An 18,048-nucleotide genomic window follows, 5' to 3' on the forward strand; every position below is an offset into this window, starting at 1 on the left:
TGAAGCACTGAGCTCTACCTTTTGAGGTTCATACAGGCCAGGCAGGCTTAAGAAAGTGCTTCTTGGATCTTCTGTAATACAGCTGCTCCATTCCAAACCCACCTTTGCCTCAGACAGGAGCCTCACCTGCTGCCATGCCTTTAGCTGGGATATTGAGGTAGCTGCCCTCCTGGGAAAGGAGAACTTTGCTGAAGACTGATTTTCACTCTGAACCGTCTCAAGTTTGCCAGCTCTTTCCTAGGACTGCACTGCAATCTCAGGCTTTTATTCCCAAACTTTGTTTTATTTTGCTTTATTGAGTTATTTTTATTTTATGAATGAGTCTTTTGTCAGTATGTATATAAGTGTACCATGTATGTGCAGTGCATGTGGAGGGCAGAAGAGGGTGTTAGATCCCCTGGAACTGGAGTTACAGTTAGCCACTGTGTGGGTGCTGGGAACCAAACCCAGGTCCTCTGTAAGAGCAGCCAGTGCTCTTAACAGCTGAACCACCTCTCCACTCCCTGCTTTTTATCTTTTTTTTGAGCGGGTCTGATTTATAGCCCAGGCTGGCCTTCAGCTCCTGATCCTCCTGCCTCAAGCCTACATCTTTGCATTTGCTTCTCTCCAAACTAATTGAGTTGGCCTTTACCTTAATCCCAGTGTATGGATGGATGGGAAAGCTGAAGCCTACAGTGGTTAAGTGACTTGTCCAAGATCACACAGTGAGCTGCAGAACTGATCATCCTGTCAGAACAGGACATGCTTAACCCCTTCCTCACCAGACCACTCATTTACTGTGAATACATAACTCACACAGGCCCACTGCTATCTAGTGGACAGGAGAGCTATGATGAGGAATAAGCCAGAGCCATGATGTCACTGTCTGAGACTATTATGGCCTGGGAAAGAGAAAGGGAAGACCAAGTCTTGATGTCTACATGGCCGTCAAAACTTCCAAACAGCTCTTCCTGGGCCTATGGCACTCACAGATAACAAAAGAGCCACTACTGAGGTGAAGCACAGGGCAGAGCTCCAGGCCCATTCTTAGGAGTAATCTCTACTATCATCCATTCTTTAAAAACGATTTGTTTTTTTGAGCCCGGGCCGCCGAGGCTGCCTGGAGGCAGGCGGCCCCAGCCTCCTCGAGCCCATGGGTGGACATGGCCACTCATGCAGTGCCCTGAGCCCGTCCGTGGCCTGGCAGAGCAGCGCAGCACCGAGATGCCCCGGCGGCCCAGAGCACAGGCCACCGCGAGCTGAGGCTGCAGGATGCTTGGAAGCTTCTTGCCAGAAGACTGCCAGGAAGTGCTGTTGCCGCCACCACCAACCCCCATGGCCTACATTCCTGATGGGGGTGCCCCAGCTGCAGGGCCTATCCCCTTGGGCTCCCAGTGCTGTGTGTGCGAGGTGGAACTGTGAGTGGCCAGAACTTGCTGGACCAGGATGTCACCTCCAAGTCTGACCCCTTTTGCATCCTCTTTACAGAAGACAATGGCAGGTGGATGGAGTACCACAGAACAGAAACAGCCATCAACAACCTTAATCCTGCTTTCTCCAGGAAGTTCGTTCAGTTTACCACTTTGAGGAGGTACAGAAGCTCAAGTTCACCCTCTTTGACCAGGACAAGTCCAGTGGGCGCAGCTGGATGAGCATGACTTCCTGGGCCAGTTCTCCTGTAGCCTGGGCATGACTGTCTCCAGCAAGAAAATCATTCAGCCTCTGCTGCTGATGAAGGACAAACCTGCAGGGAAGGGCTTGATTACTATTGTTGCCCAATGTCTGACAACTGTGTCATCACACTGAGCCTGGCAGGCGGGAAATTGGATAAGAAGGACCTCTTTGGGAAGTCAGACCTATTTTTTGAGTTTTACAAGCCTGGGCATGATGGCAAATGGATGCTGGTCCACAGGACTGAGGTGATCAAATACACTCTGGACCCTGTGTGGAAACCATTTACTGTGCCATTGGTGTCCTTGTGTGATGGGGATCTGGAGAAGCCCATCCAGGTCATGTGTTATGACTATGACAATGGTGGAGGCCATAACTTCATTAGAGAGCAATCTCAAGAGGCAAAGGAAGAAGAAAAACAAGAACTCCGGCATCATCATCCTGCGGTCATGTAAGATATACCGCAACTACTCATTCCTGGACTACATCCTGGGAGACTGCCAGCTCATGTTCACAGTCGGAATAGACTTCACTGCCTCCAATGGGAATCCCCTCGTCCCTTCTTCATTACACTATATCAACCCCATGGGCACCAATGAATACTTGTCGGCCATCTGGGCAGTGGGACAGATCATTCAGGACTATGACAGTAATAAGATATTTCCTACTCTGGGGTTTGGAGCTCAGTTGCCACCAGATTGGAAGGTATCCCATGAGTTTGTTATCAACTTCAGCCCCACCAACTCATTCTGCTCAGGTGTGGATGGCATCACTCAGGCATACTCGGCCTGCTTGCCCCACATCCGCTTCTCTGGTCTTACTAACTTCTCTCCCATCGTTAACCATGTGGCCCAGTTTGCAGCCTAGGCCACACAGCAGCGGACAGCCATGCAGTACTTCATCCTTCTCATCTTCACGGACGGGGTCATCAGTGACATGGAGGAGACTCAGCATGCTGTGGTGCAGGTCTCCAAGCTGCCCATGTCTATTATCGTTGTGGGTGTGGGCAATGCAGACTTTGCTGCCATGGAGTTTCTGGATGGGGACAGCCGTAGGCTAAGCTCATACACAGGTGAGGAAGCAGCCCGAGACATTTGTTCAATTTGTGCCCTTCCAAGAGTTCCGAAATGCAGCAAAAAAGATTCTGGCCAAAGCGGTGTTGGCAGAGCTGCCTCAACAAGTTGTACAGTATTTCAAGCATAAAAACCTACCCCCTACCAACTCATAGCCTGCCTGAGCCCGCACCCAGCAGCAGCATGCCAGCTGAGCCCCCAGCTTCCCCAGGAATATGCTCGCTCGCCCTGCTTCCTTGTGGGTGGCCTTTTTTTTTTTTTTTTTACCAGTCCACATTTTTATTTTTTACAACTAGACCTCCACCCCCAACTTCCCTTAGCCCAGCTGGACTTCCTTTGTCAGAGTCAACTAATGATGCTTCCAGGCCAATCTGGCTTCCTCTCCCCCCCTCCTGCCACTCTAAGTATAGAATGTGCTTTGCATAATTTTAGTGGAATTATTGTTATTAAGGAGAATACATTTTTACATTCATAAAAATTATTTGTTTTTATTTTTTAATTTTGGGCATGCTTATATATCTATGTGTGGTTATGTGCATGTGGGTGCAGTTGCCCATTGAGGAGTTAACATCTGGAACTGGAGTTACAGATGGTTATTAGCTGCCATGTGCTAGGAACCAAACTTGGGACCTCTGAAAGAGCAGCAAGTGCTCTTAACTATTGAGTCATCTCTCCAGCCTCTGTCATCCATTTTGTCATGTGCTGGGATACTGAGAGTATGGGTGAGGGCCTGGACTTACAGAAATGGGCTCTGCTAGCCAAAGAAAAGGACATTTGTTAAGATGATGTCAGAGCCAGGGACAATTAGTCAAGGACTCAGTTAAATACTGCAGGCTCAGTTTGAGGGAAAGGCTATTGCTCAGGGTCCTATAAGGCTGACCTGGAAGCCCAGAGGGGTGAACAGGTCATCATTGTGCATCTAGACTACTACAGCCCCCATCCTTGCTTTCTTTTACATGGTGGCTCCAGGAAAATGGTCATTGAACCAGTCTTCTGGGACAGGAAGGAATGATGTGGTCCCTTGGACTTCCAAAGTGGGCAGTGGTACCAAAAATCCTTTCAGTGAAGATCTCTCAGAGACATACAAGTTATTTTCCAAGAGGTAGACCAGTTGTCTAGGATGTGGGATCTTGCTTGCAGACCAGTCCCACTGCTGACATGTTTAGAAGGCACTGGGCTAAGGGATGCCCTGTGTGACCCTTCTAGCTGCCAGTCTTTAGTGGGGAAGGCAGAGCTGACCACTCTGGGCTCTTGACTACCAAGCCATCTTATGTGCCATTGCAAACTCATTTCTCTTGCAGGCAGTCTTATAATATGGCTTCCCCCAAGAAAGCAAGCTAACAAACAGAATAAAGGTTTACGAGGAAGAGGTGATTTCGGGGACAAGGAAGGATGAACAAGGAAGGAAAAACTGGCTCTCCTAGCCAAAGGCAAAGTCATTTGTTAGCAAGATGTCAGGGGTGGGGATGTGGCTCAATTGGTAGAGTGCTTGGCTAGCGAGAACAAGGTCATGGCTTCGATCCCAAATACCAGTATAAACTAGAATGGTGGTACACGCTTATAATCCCAGCACTTGGGAGGTAGAAGAAGGAAGATCAGAAGTTCAAGGTCATCCTCAGTGACCCAGGGCATTCAAAACCAACCTGGGTTACATGAAACCCTATCAATCAATCATCAATCAATCAATCAATCAATCAATCAATCAATCAAATAAATGTGAGGACAGTTGATTCAAGGATTTGGATGTCAGAGGCCCAGGCTGGAGAAGGGATGTTATCAAGGTTCCCCAAGACTACCTGAGTGCAGGGTGCATGCTTGGACTGACCACCACTGTGGACCTTCACAGGAGCACGGTGCAGTTACAAGACAGGAATCCCCTGGTGTGTTACTTGCCCCTCCTTCCAGGTTCACAGAGGTGGCGGGATAGCTGAGTGGGTTTCCACGTGGAATGGCAGTGGGAAGGCTGGGTGGGAGAGGAGTGCAGTGGGTGCCTGCAACTTCTACACCACAGGCACATTGGGGAGGGCACAGAGTTGGTATCACAGCCCCCATGCTGCTCCTTTCTGCCTGACCCTCTTCCACAGTGCCTACTGTCAGGGTCCTGTGGCTTGGGTGTTACCAATGCAGGGGCTCCAGTTGTGAGAAAGAGTCCTGTGCTCACAGGAGATGTCAGATGGCTGCTGTTTTCCTGGGAATTTTGCTCTGTGTTTCCATTGTCTTTTCCTTTGGGTAAGTCTTTGCATCCACTGGAAGGCACCACAGTGGTGCCTTAGAGGAGGACCCTGGCATTCTGTGGGTCTTATACACTGGCTTGGTCCCAGGACAAAGCTTTCTGTGTTGGGTATGAGGGCCTGCAGGAGATAAGGCAGCCTGGGAGGGGTTCTGGCTGATAGAGACTTGAGTGGGGGGCTCCTGGCAGAGAAAAAGCTCAGATGTGGACCTGGTGTGGGCCAGTGGGGTTGCCCAAAGCTCACAGAAGAGGGTGTTCAGAGAGTGAACCTTGAACTCCACAGCACCTGAGAAGTCTGAATGGGCCTAGCAGGCTTCTCAATGTATTGTCATTTTTAATTCCCATTTGCATCTGGCTTTTCTCCTACTGGGGACACAAGGTTACATGTTCTTTTATGACATGATTGTTTGGGGTCCTGAGGTCCTAGCCCTGTGGCCCAAGCTTTTGATGGAAGAGGCTGTTAATGTTATAATTTCATTTCCAGTACATAGTCATTAAAGTTCCCCTGTGACTGTTTATCAGGGCCTGGGCACTACTAAAGACTTAATGTACCATTTCTTCTTTTTCTCTATTTAATTGCCCACTCATCTTCAGGTCTTCATGGTCTCATCCTTCTTAACTGAGCTACCCCTGCCTCATCACCCCAACCCCATTCTATACTCTAATCCCACCACAAACTTTCCCTTCAAGGTACTTGTCTTAGGTGACATTTTATTTTTGTTTGTGAAAAAAACACTTACATGGTAGGCACTCAAAAATGCTTACTGAGAGAAAGAGTGTTTATTCTTACGAGAGGCCTAAAGAAGCTCAAAGGTGTTAATCTTCGGGCTCAGGATGACACAGCTAATCTTGAAGGTACAGGGCTTCATAGTACTTCGTAGCCTTCTGATTCTAAGTATACTGCTCTTCTGCCTGGTCCTACCTGGGAAGGGCAGAGGATTCTGCCTCTGTCTCCATCTGTCTCTTGTCATTTCACTTCTTGCCCTTCTTGCTAGGGTCCTGCCTCTCAGCCCTGTGACCCTTCCAGCTGTGAGGTCTTCCCTCTGCAAATGCCTTTGATACCATTCTGCAGGCACTTGGCTGCTGGAACTAGTCTCCATCTGCCATGGTGGCATGGTGCCCATTCACAAGATGGCATGCTATTTTTACCCAGATTAGGTGCCAAGCCAGCCAGATGTTTTTCAGCAGGAAAGGGAAGCTGAACATCACCAGGATGTGGAGGAAGCTTCCAAATGGCAGCTCCTCAGGGGTTCTGAGACCAGCAAAGGGACAGCTCTGCCTAGAGGTAGCTACCTCTGAGATCAATACCCCGCCTTTCTGGCACCTGCCTGGGGCTCCAGCTGGCTTCTCTGAACTGGCCATGGGTTACAGCACATGCCTGGCTGTGGTGGGTCTGCAATAGAGAGATGCCTCGGGGCCAACAGTCTCTCTAGGGCTTCCTCTTCCCATATAGTGCCTAGAGACTGGGTCCAGATAGTGATGCCTGTGGGGCTTCCCGGACTGGAGCAGGCTGATTGGAAAATTCCAGGTTTGGCTGGCTGCCTGGGAACTGGCCAGAACAGGCTGTGAGACTTAGGCAGCTGCTGGGTCATCTTTCCCTTGGAACACCCAGAGCTCAGGCTGGTTGTCTTCATTGGCTGTGCTTTATATGAGGTGGTGACCCTCAAATGAGACACAGCCCCCCAAAGCAGCATAGCCCATGACATGGCCCTGCTGGCTCTCTGTTCTTCTCTGCTTCTAATCTGTGTGACCTTCAGCAACCTTTGAGCCTCTGATAGCTCATTTGTAAACCTCCCTAGATCTAGAAGCCTGTGGCTCTAATTAGTTGTAGGGAATCACAGTTGTCACTCACTTAGCGTCCTTTTCTGAAGACTAGTCATCCTTAACCCCCAGTAGGGGAGGAGGAAATGCTGTTCTTCAGCTCTGGTATGTGCAAGGGCCACATCTTTGTGGCAACCCATTTTATCACCTACCCAGAACATTTCAGAATCCTCAAGCTGCCTGTAAGAGACTGCTTCCACATCTATGTTTCTGGATGGAAGACCCCATTCTCCATGGACGTGTCTGCAGGGGCAGCGATGAGCTGAGGAACCAGGCTTAGGTTAGTCCTCTGTGCTGAGTGGCTGGTCAGTGGGGTATGGAGCTCAGGCCCTGGGCATGGCCAGCAGGTCTGCTCCCTCTGGGATGCCGCTCTTCCACAAGGATGTATGCCTGTGTCCACACCTGTGTCCCATGAAGGCTGATTTGGTCAGTGTGGGGCATGTGTACCCCATGTATGCATGCCTGGAACATGAAGAATCAGTCCTGAGGACAGCTCATTTTATACCAAGTTACCCCCCATCCCAGGCTTGGACCAGTAGCCTTGTGTGGGGTAAGTCCCTGGGGCTTCATTCCTGAAGCCACAGCAGGCACATATAATGTGGGTTTCCCCCATGGTTGTGGTGCCATTGATGCTGGTCCCAGTCAGGCCTGGGGCCTTGAATATGGGACTGCTCCTGGTCTGGGTGAGGATCTAGAGGGGAGAAGCTCATAGTGGCTTCAGGAAAGCTGGCTCTTCATCCTGTTTAGCCCTTGTTTCCTTGTGTCATCTACCTCCTCCCTGCAGAGATTATCTGAGGTGCCTTGTATGTCTCTTGAGATATTCCAAGGCAGATTGCTGTTGTGGGGACTACAGGGTATTGAGAAAACTAGAAAACTGTGTCCCTGTCCTGTTATGGGTACTGTTGCCCAAACAAATGATACTTTACACACATTACAGCTTTTTAGTGTAGGCAGGTATTCAAATAGGACACCTGTAGAGGGAGAGTTGAGACAGGGTCTCCCTGTAGCCCTGGCTGGCCTGGAACTCACTTTGTAGACCAGGCTGACCTTGAACTCACAGAGATCCACCTGCCTCTGCCAAGTACTGGGATTAAAGGTGCGCACCAACACATGGTGGTTTTTTAACAATAAACTGAAAATTTAAGTTTATTATTATTATTAGCTCATGTGTGTGTGTGTGTGTGTATGTGAGGTGGGGGAGTGGGGAGATCAGGAATGTGTGGAGGTCAGAACAACTTTTGGGAGCTGGTTCCCTCCTTCCACCATGGCTTCTGGGGATTGAACTGTAGGCATTAGGCTTATTTGGCAAGTGTTTTTATCTGCTGAGCCATCTCCCAGGCCCAGGGATGGTGGTTTTGGAAAAGAGGTGTTGTTGTTCATATTCACCCCAGTGGAGACCCAGCACCCCATCTTCTTCCTCCTCAATACTGCCCTGTCACACATACAGTTTGGCCCTGATGGTTGCCCTGGGCTTCTGACTTTGGGTCTTTTTGCCTTCATTCTTTCTTCTCTGGACTCAGCACCTCTTCTTAGAGCCATGCCCCTGGCCCCTCAGCAAGGAGGCTGCTCTGTGGCTGTTTCTTGTTCCTCCAGATTAGTGATAGCTTTATTACAGGCTGTGGATCTGAAAGGTCTGTTTATTCCACTTTCCCTGTGATTGGGCTTAGCCAGGGCAGGACCAGGTATGCCACATGCTAATCCATCTTTGTTGGTTGGGACATGAATGAATAAACAAATGTATATGCAAGCTCCAAGAGGAGAATTCTGGAATTTGCTGTTTTCCTCAATCACCTAGGATGCCAACTCAAAGTTTATAACAGTCTCCTAGAGAGTGCTGGCCCTCAAATCCCTCTCATAAACAGCAAACATGGGAGTTGATAGCTGGGTCACTTTAGTGTTCCCCTCCCCTGTCTGTGCCCATCTATGCTGCTTGTTTCCTTTTGTTTACACTCAGAGCTTGCTTGGTTCATGTGAGTTCTGGCAGCTGGCTGGAAATACCCTTTCTGGTCTTCTCTCTCCATGAGGGATATAGGAGCAGATGCATTGTACCTGATAGGATGTCAGGCTAGACTACAGGAAACACTTCCCTGCTGATGGACCAGTAAGCCTAGAAGAGATTTCCCTGAGCTTCCCCAGGAACAACTGTCCCTGGAGAGATCTGGGAAAGAGAGAAACCCATTGTTTGGGGCTGATCTGAGCAAGATGGCCTCTGGAGGCAGAGGATGGGCACGATCTAGATATAGAGGGTGGGAATGACTGTGTAGATCTTAAGCTGTGTTCTGGAGGAAGTGAATACTGGAATACTGGGGCAGGTGTGTGTGCAAAGAACTCATTGGAAATGAACCTTCCCAGCATCTGCCTCTCCTACTGCTAGCAGTGAAGCTTGGCATTTCTGTTGGGCTTGCTCTTTACCAGTGGCATTCTCTATCTAGCTCTAAGAGTAGCATAAATGGCACAGGCCAGTCTGTAAACAGTTTGTCCCACATCTGTTTACAGGAGGCTCAAGGATGCCACAGGTCCCAGCAGAATAAAACTTAAGAATTTGAAAGAGCTTCCAGTAAAGGTTTTGTTTCTAGCTGAATTGAACCTTGGGATGACGGACTTTGGTGCTGTGGTAGCCATTCTGGAACCACGAGGGTAGGAGCTAAGTGGAAAGCTGGATTAGAAGATGGTTTGAGGACTGGAGAGATGGCTCAGCAGTTAAGACCATTGATTGTTCTTGCAGAAAACCCGGGTTCAAATCCCAGCACCCACATGGCAGGTAACAACTGTCCTAACTCCAGTTCCAGGGGATTCAACAGCCTTTTCTGTCCTCCTCAGGCATTGCACGACACAGGTGCACTTATCTATACTCAAGCAATACACACATACACATAAAATAAAAATAATAAACAAAATATTTTTAAAAAAGATGAAGAAGATGGTTCGAGTCTTAAGGTCATGATGTAAGTCTTGATCTGGCCATGCCTGAAGCTGACTGGACCTCCTTTGAGCTTACAGCTATATGAACCCATGGGTTCCCATGTGTTTCTGGCTGCTTGGACAGGGTTTCCTGTCACTTGTAATAGTGAGAGGGCTCCAGTGGGGTGGAGTGGTGGTATGCTATAGGCTGGGGATAATAGCTCTAAGGACGTTCAAGGTGAGCTTGGAAGTATGGTCAGGAGGAAGGTGTTGGAGCTCAGCAAGGCCATGGTGTTCATTTATCTGGAAGACATGGGGCACTGTGTAGAGCCCCCTCCTGCTGCACAGAGGGATGAGGACATGAAACATGAGACAGCTTGTTAGTGTCCCGAAATGCCACTAGGTACATGGCTGGGGAGGAAGCTCCAAGGAGAAGCAAAGGCTGTTTCTAGAACCCTCTTCTTGGAGCATCTCACTAGACTAGCACTGTGAAGAACAGCAGCTGGGAAAGGGAAAGACCACAGAGGGCACTTTACAATGGCTTCAGAGAAAGGTGAACAAGGGCCAAGGAGGCACGAGAGGCGATGACCTTGCATACAGCAGGACTGACTTCAGATGTAGGAAAGGGAGGTAGTTTTTCATTCAAAACCCCAGAAAGACTTACTGTCCCTTAAATGTCCTTGTAAGCAGCTTGAGCTGGGTGTGTGAGATGTCTGTAAGTAGAAGCAGGCTTGGGGCTTAGGCCAAGCAACTCCAGGACACTTGGGTTGAAGGGTCAATGCCCAGTCCTTGGTGACAATATCCAGTCAGCCTTCCTCCTTGATTAATATAACACCTATTTTCTGAACACACACTGGATGCTACTAGGCATTGTCCTGGGTGCAGACAGACATTCCTGTCTCAATGTCTCAATGGTCAAGAGAGATACAGAGTGTAGCCAGGGAATGTTAGCTAGGTGGGCTTGAGAGAGAGAGAGAGAGAGAGAGAGAGAGAGAGAGAGAGAGAGAGAGAAGCACTCCAGTGAAGGAGGAGCAAGAAGAGCTGGAGGGAATTGGGAAGAGAATGTTCTAGTCATTGGAAGCGCTAGCATGTGGAATGTACGTGGGAGGAGCCTTCCAGGTGAGTACACAGGCCAGAGTTCAGGGCAGCTGGGCTTGGGTGCTCACAGCAGTGGAAGGAGCTATTTGGAGTGGGACTTGCAGGCTCAGGAGGTGGAGCCCCTCAGGGACTCTGGCTTCCAGGAAGAGTGAGGCATACCCTGGTGGTTTGAGCAAAAGCATCATTCCCTTTGCATTTCTCTTATTTATAATAATGCAGTATTTCCATTTTGCTCTGCCTGCTTTGCTGAGTCTCAGATGCAGGAGCTAGGGTGAGAGCAGAGGCCAGGTAGCAGGTGCTGTGTGAAGAGAAGGCTGTGGTGGAACTCTGTGGGGGACAGTAAGTGCATGTGTGATTTTTTTTCTTTTTCAGTGCTGAGGATAGAGTCCTGTCAACGTGACAGGAACTAGAATCATCTAGGAGACAAACCTCTTGTCATGTCTATTAGAGAGCTTCAAGATCGGTTTAATTGAGGTGGGAAGACCTAATCCAGCTGTGGATGGTGCTTTCCCATAGGCTGGAGTCCCAGATAGAATGGATAGGAGAGAGTAAACTGAGCACCAGCATCCGCCTTTCTGCTTCCTGACTGTGGATAGCTCCTGCCGCTATGTCCTCCTCACTGTCATGGACTGTTCCTGTGAGCAAACTGTGAGGCAAAAAAACCCCTTCCTTCCTTGAGTTATTTTATCACAGAACTGAGAGAAGTAACCAATACACCAGGATCTGGTGTGTGCTAGGCAAGTGCTCCACCACTGGGCTACATCGCTGGAAGAGTTTGGAAGGGAAAATTGGCAGGATGTCCTCAAAGTTGGAATGTGGGAAGGGATAGGAGAGGTTAAGTCGAGAATTTTGTGCAACTGGCAGAACAGGAAGGATGGAGTTGTTCCAGACAGAGACGGTGTGGTCTATAAAGACAGCTCTGAAAATGAGAAGATTCAATGTTTGAAACAATGCACATTTGCAGCCGCTCTTGACAAAGGGGACCATCTGGCAGGTGGACCCGTTGTCTGCCTGGCTCCCATCAGTTGGAGTTTGGCAGCACCTGCTGAGATGAGCAGGTGTGCACCTGCCAGGCTCTGAGAACTGTAGGTGGAGGAGCCTCGAGATTGTAATGAATGGCACATGGTCCTGAACCCAGGGAGTTCACAGAAACCACAGGCCTCCTTCAAACAGCTGCTGGGTCCACCAGGAGGCTTGTGATCAGAAGGGACGGAAGTCTGAGTAAATCTGGGACTCTGTGGCTCTTCCAAGCTCTCAGGTTCCTCAGCTTCAATTGTTCTGAGATTCTGAAAGGGGGTCTCCTTGAGTGCCTGTAGTTCTCTGATGACCCATGACCCAAGAAGACCATACTGGTTTTTTCCACTTCAGTTCTGGGGATTGACTCTAGGGTTTGCCTCCAGATTGCTGGACCAGCTTGATACCTCTGAGCTTTATCACCAGCCCTCTTTATTTTTCACTTTTATTTCTTTTATGACATTTATTTGTTTGTGTGTATATGTGGGGTAGGGCATGCTCATGGTACTGTAGATGTGTGGAGGTCAGTGGATAAGGTGGGAGTTGGTTCTCTCCTTCCATCATATGGGACCTGGGCATCACTCAGGTTGTCAGGCTTGGCGGCAGGTGCCTTTCTCTCCAACCCTACTTTTAATTTTGACAAAGAGCCTCACTAAGTTACCCAGGTAGGCCTTCAACTTGTAATCCTCCTGCCTGAGTATTGTCAAGTTGCCCAAATAGCTGGATTGAGAGGCCTGATTTTTCAGGCCTGGATTTTGATTGGGCTGAGGGAAGGCAGTCTCTTCAGACAGGAGGGATCAGAGGACTGAGGGGGACTAAGAGGGGACTCCAGGGTTCCTAGATTGGCAAGGAAACTGGGCTTGCCTTCCTATATTTGGTCAAGGTCATCAGCAGTTGTGTCCACCACCCTTCAAAGAAACAGAGAGACTGTCCCTGGCAGACCCTCCCAGGGAACCAACTAATTCCCCTTAGCCAGCTGAACTGCTTGCACAGGCTTTCTTATTTATTTCAATTAAGCTCTGGTCTCATTACACAACCCCAGAGCTCACTGCTTCCCAGGAGGAGCAAAATCACATTTCCATCTGTTTCTCCAGCTTGCAGAGCCCCAGGGAATGGGGCATCAGGCCCCCAGTGACCCCAGCAGAGGCTTGGAGAAAAAGGGCCTTCTCCTTAAGCAGACCCAGAGAAGGGCTGGGAATGTGGACTGAGGAGGGGCTGTGGCTGCACTGTGCAAGCAGAAGCAACTCTCTCTCTGTCTCTCTGTCTCTGTCTCTGTCTCTGTCTGTCTCTCTCTTTCTCTCCCTCTCCCTCCCTTTCCCTTTCTCTTTCTCTTTCTCTTTCTCTTTCCTGACCTTGAAAATATTTCTCTGCATCTGGTTTGCATTTTCCTTTAAAATCTGCCAGAAACAATCGTGGAAACAGAGCACAGCCCCGGATGGCAAAAGCTGTCCATGGCTCTGGAATTCTCCAGCTGTCCTGTTGGGCCCCATATTAAAATGTAAGGAATTTCTTCATCAGGCTGTAAAAAACACTGCAGGCATCACCATTGGGCCTTTGATGGCACTGTCTCTTCTCCAGAGGAGGCTGCAGTCTTCACTCTCACCATCCCTCTTACAGCAAGAACTTACTACACTTCTTTGTGTCAGATGTAATGCCATGTCCTGGGCTGAGGGTAGAACAGAACAAACAGCCACCATCATCATGAAGCCACTGGTCCATACCTCTGTGGGAGAGGCAGGCAGTAGCCTGTCACCAGTTAAGATAGTGTAGCCTGTGATGGGTCCCAGGAAGACTTGCTGTTCTAGATCTGTGGGCAAGGATGTGCTATGTTCCCTTCTAACCCATCCCCAAAACATAGCCCTGTTCAGCATGTGTGTATCCTTCGGGCCTTGTGAGCTGGGCAATCCTGAGCTGGTCCCTGTTCAAGAAATGAGTTTCTCGATCCCTCATTTGGGTGGCATCTCATAGAGATGCCAATCGCAGTTAAGGTTCCTAAGCACATGGCCTGCCACTGGTCCATACCTTGAATGACATCCTGTGAAGGACATAGGGGCATTAGAGAGGCCTTTCCTAAGATGGGTGACCAACAAATACCCTTTAAGGAAGAGACCTGCAAGATGAACAGGGGCACTAGGGAGCTAGTAGAGAGTTCACTGCTCCCAGGAAAGGAACAGTATGTGCCAAAGAACTTGGTTTGGAGAGGGGAATTGGGGGGAGGGGAGAAAGGTGAGTAGACTAAGAGCCAGGGGTTGGTTAGAAATGAAATCCAGAGTGATAGAAGGGTAGAGTGGGGTGGGACAGAGATGAGATGGATGGTGGGGGATAGCTATCTGTTTTCACTTTAAGAAGCTTCATCTGTCTGTGCCTGGAGCATCCTTTGTGGGTCAGGTTCCAGGGCAGGTTCCAGATGCTGATGGTGAAGGGAAGAGTTGGAACACTGTTCTAGTGATTTTAAGGAATATTGCTTTGCTAAGGCCTTCGTGACTAAAGACCACACAGACATCGTTCTGTAACATAAATTCTTCATCTCCTGGTTCTAGAGGCTGCCCTGTGACCCTCTCACAGCCCCCAGTAGCTTGCTGGCCACCTTTGACATTCCTGGACATCTGCTGCATCTCTGCCTTCACCCTCCTGTGGCAGCCTCCCTGTGTCTGTGTCTGCGTGTCCTCTTTTTACAAAGACATCGTCCGTATTGGATTGGTGCCTACCCAAACTTGATTACCTGCAAAGACTTTCCATCCAAACAGGGTCAGACTCATAGGTACAGAAGGGTAGGACCTCAGTAACTTTTGGGGGGTACATCTTAGCCCACAATCAAGTCAGAGAGCAACAGCTTGCTCCAAGGTGGTGGTAGGGGCCAGGAAACATAGGGGATGGATAGACTCAAGAGGTATTTTGCAGTTGAGCTTAGCAGCATTGGGAGATTGGTTGGATGGGTGGGGTAAGGGTGAGGGGCAAGTCTTGAGCTATTCACCTTAAACTTTCTCTTGAGATCACCTTGGGGTTGCTGTAATCTGAATGCTGGTGTCCCCACATCCTGAGGTTCTGTGACAGCCCCGCAGAGATTAGGCTCAGTCACTGAGGAAACCAGGGTTTCCCATGCGATGCCACCCACTTTGTCATCTCCGGGGGCTGACCCTTGCCAACTTCATCCATCAGCTCCGTTGCCCTTGGCTCTTGAGACAGTGTCTTCTTAGCTCCTGGGCAGAAGCTGGGCAAACAGCCTCTCTGCCTAGTATTACCCTCTCATAAACCTCAACTCCAGCCAACATTTTGACAGCCAAGGGGCAACCATGAACCACAAGGACAGACTTCCAAGTGTGTTTGTTATGAGGCCTCCCTCTAACAGACAGGGCTGATGTTCAGTTTGCTGCTATGAAGAATTCTAAAAAGCTGAGTCTGGTGGCCCAAGTCTGTCATCCCTGCGACTCAGGAGGTGGAAGCAGGAGGATAGTAAATTCAAAGCTAACCCGAGCAACTTAGTAAGACCCTGTGGGGGAAGGAAAGTAAAGGAGGGGAGGGATATAGCTCCCTGGTAGCGTGCCCACTTAGCATGTGAAGGGTCCTGAATTCAATCCCCACTACCACAAGACAAAACAAACAAAAATTCTAAAGAAGAGCAAAGAGAAGAGAACAAAGGGAAAGCCCTTTCTGTTAGAGTGGAACAATCCCTTCCTTGAATGCTCACCACAGAGCTGGATGTACCATTTCCTCTCCATCCTATCACCCTACTGCATCAGGACTCCTGGCATCACCACCATTTTAAAGTTGAGTAAAATGAGGCCCAGGGAGGAAGATGAGCTTCCCATGGCTGGGAAGTTGGGAGACGGCAGAGGTGAGATTGGAACAGGGATCCACCTGATATCCAGGAAACCACACAGTAGCAAAGAGGCAAGGGGTGAGGAGGGGTGAGTGGAGGTGGGGAATAATGGCATGTCCCAAGAACGGTAGGTTGCTAGGATTTGTTGCGATTTCCTGCCCAAACTGTCAGCTTGCCTCATCCAGGATTGGAAGCCAAGGCTGGGGAGGGCCATGTTAGGCTGTGGCTAAGAATTCCCTGTGGATCACAGGACATGTTACTGGTCAGAGGCTCAGCCTGGCAGACTCACTACTGCTTCTCAGTTCCAGAACCTTTCCTCAACAGAGCTCCTTCAACTCTGAGAGGAAATGGGGGCCTTGGTGAAGGAATTGGTCCTCACAGAGCCCTTGCCATCTTCCTGTGGTCCTCCTTCATGCCTGCCCCTTCTACAAATTGCCCTACCAGAGCAATGCTCATGAGTCCCCACTGCCAGGGCCTGGTACTTGAGACCTGACCTGAGTATCTGTCTACTTGCTGAAGTTCCAGTGAGACAGGAGCCTGCCCCATTAAAAGAGGAAGCTAAGGTAAAGTGAAGCAAAGGCTGCTATGTTAGTATATTTTAAATTTATTTTTACTTCATGTGTACGAATGTGATGCCTGCATGTGTATAAGTGCACTTGTGTTGTGCAATGCCTGCCTATGTTAATGTCTTTAAAATTTTTAAAAATATTTGTATATTTTAAATTTATTTTTACTTCATGTGTATGAATGTGATGCCTGCATGTGTATAAGTGCACTTGTGTTGTGCAATGCCTGCAGAGGTCAGAAGAAGGCATTGGCTCCCCTGTGGAACTGGAGTTACAAACTGTTGTTAGCTGCCATGTGGGTGCTGGGAATCGAACCAGGGTCCTCTGCAAGAGCAGCTAGGGCTCTTAACCACTGACCCATCTCTCCAGCCCCCGACAATTCATTTTTGATGGTGCCATTAGCCTACTAATCTATGGTGTTCTTTCAGGACCTCAGATGGTCAAGGTTCTAGCCAGATCCTAGAGGAATAGCTGTGTCCCTCCTCTGCTTTCTGTATGTCTGGAAGTGTGTGACTTGGGGACTGAGGTGTGAACAGGGGAGAAAAGGAGGCAGGGCTACTGACTGGAGCAGGGCTGTTGTTCAGGGAAGAAGACAGTGAGAAGCCCTCCAGGAGGAGGCTCGGGCTGTCAGCTGAGTATGAGAGACACTTCCTAGAGGGGATGATTGGTCCTAAGAGTCTGCTGTGGACATGGACAGCAGCCCAAGAAGGAGCTGAGAGGAGGGATAAAGAGCAGCTTTCATTGAGCATTTGCTATGGTAAGATGGCCATTTCTATCTCAACCCTCACGATGTACTGTGGAGAGTTAGCAAAGGTGGCAAGCAGATTTACCATAGAAGTTTGGAGGTCCCATACATGACAACTATCTACTGTTACAGGAAGAGCAGGGATGAGATGTCTCCTTTTCTTGGATACAGGGTCTCATGAAACTGAGACTGATCTTGGACTTGATATGTAGTCAAGAATAACCTTGGACTTCTGATCCTCTTGTCTCCACCCAAGTGTTGGGATTGCTGACATGTGCTTCCATACCCCTCCCTTTTGTGTGTGTGTGTGTGTGTGTTTGAACACATGCATAAATGGACACCAGAGGTCAATGCTGGGTGTCTTCCTCAATCACTTTTCCACCATATATATATATTTTTTGAGGTTCATTCTTTCACTGAATTTGAATCTCACTTGTGATGGCTAATATTGGTTGTCAACTTGATACCCCTGGGAAGAGGGAATCTCAATTAAGGAATTGTCTCCACCAGATTGGCCTGTGGATATGTCAGTAGGGCAACTTATAATTGATGTAGAGGACCCAGCCACCACTGTGGATGACGCCACCCCTGAGCAAATAGGCCTGGATTGTATAAGAAAGCAAGCTGAGTGAGCCAATAGGCAGCATTCCTCTGTGGCTTCTACTTGAAGCTCCTGCCTTGAGTTTCTGCCTTGGTATCCCTTGATGATGAAATGCACCCTGTAAAATGAAATAAACTCTTTCTTTCCCAGGTTGCTTCTGTTCATGGTGTTTATCACAGTAACAGAAATCAAACCAGGACATCACCAATTTGGCTGGACGGGTTAGCTAGGAAGCTCCAGGGATTCCTCCTGTCTACCTCCTTAGCACTGGGATTGCAAGCTCATGCCACCATGCCTGACTATTTATGTAGGTGTCAGGAATCTGAACTCAGACCCTCATGCTTGTGTGATGAACACTTTACTAACTCAGCATCTCCTCTGCCCTCAATCCTGCTGTTTAGCAAGGATTGAGTACTTAGCCTGGTCCCACACTGTGCTACTAGTTTTCCTTGCTTTGGTCTGTTGTGTCTTGTCAAGATCCCCAGAAGAGGATCCTCTGAGGATCCTCTTTTATTCCACAAAAGCCAGT

At 48.9% G+C, this 18,048-nt stretch overlaps 1 pseudogene; it reads left to right on the forward strand.

The window, feature by feature from the left end:
* The first annotated feature begins 1,314 nt into the window (after nucleotides 1-1,314).
* On the forward strand, nucleotides 1,315-2,887 carry LOC103732878 (annotated as a pseudogene).
* The last annotated feature ends 15,161 nt before the right edge of the window (nucleotides 2,888-18,048 follow it).

The sequence above is a fragment of the Nannospalax galili genome, unplaced genomic scaffold, assembly GCF_000622305.1.
Source record: "Nannospalax galili isolate Female #2095 unplaced genomic scaffold, S.galili_v1.0 scaffold114, whole genome shotgun sequence".
NCBI classification, from domain to species: domain Eukaryota; kingdom Metazoa; phylum Chordata; class Mammalia; order Rodentia; family Spalacidae; genus Nannospalax; species Nannospalax galili.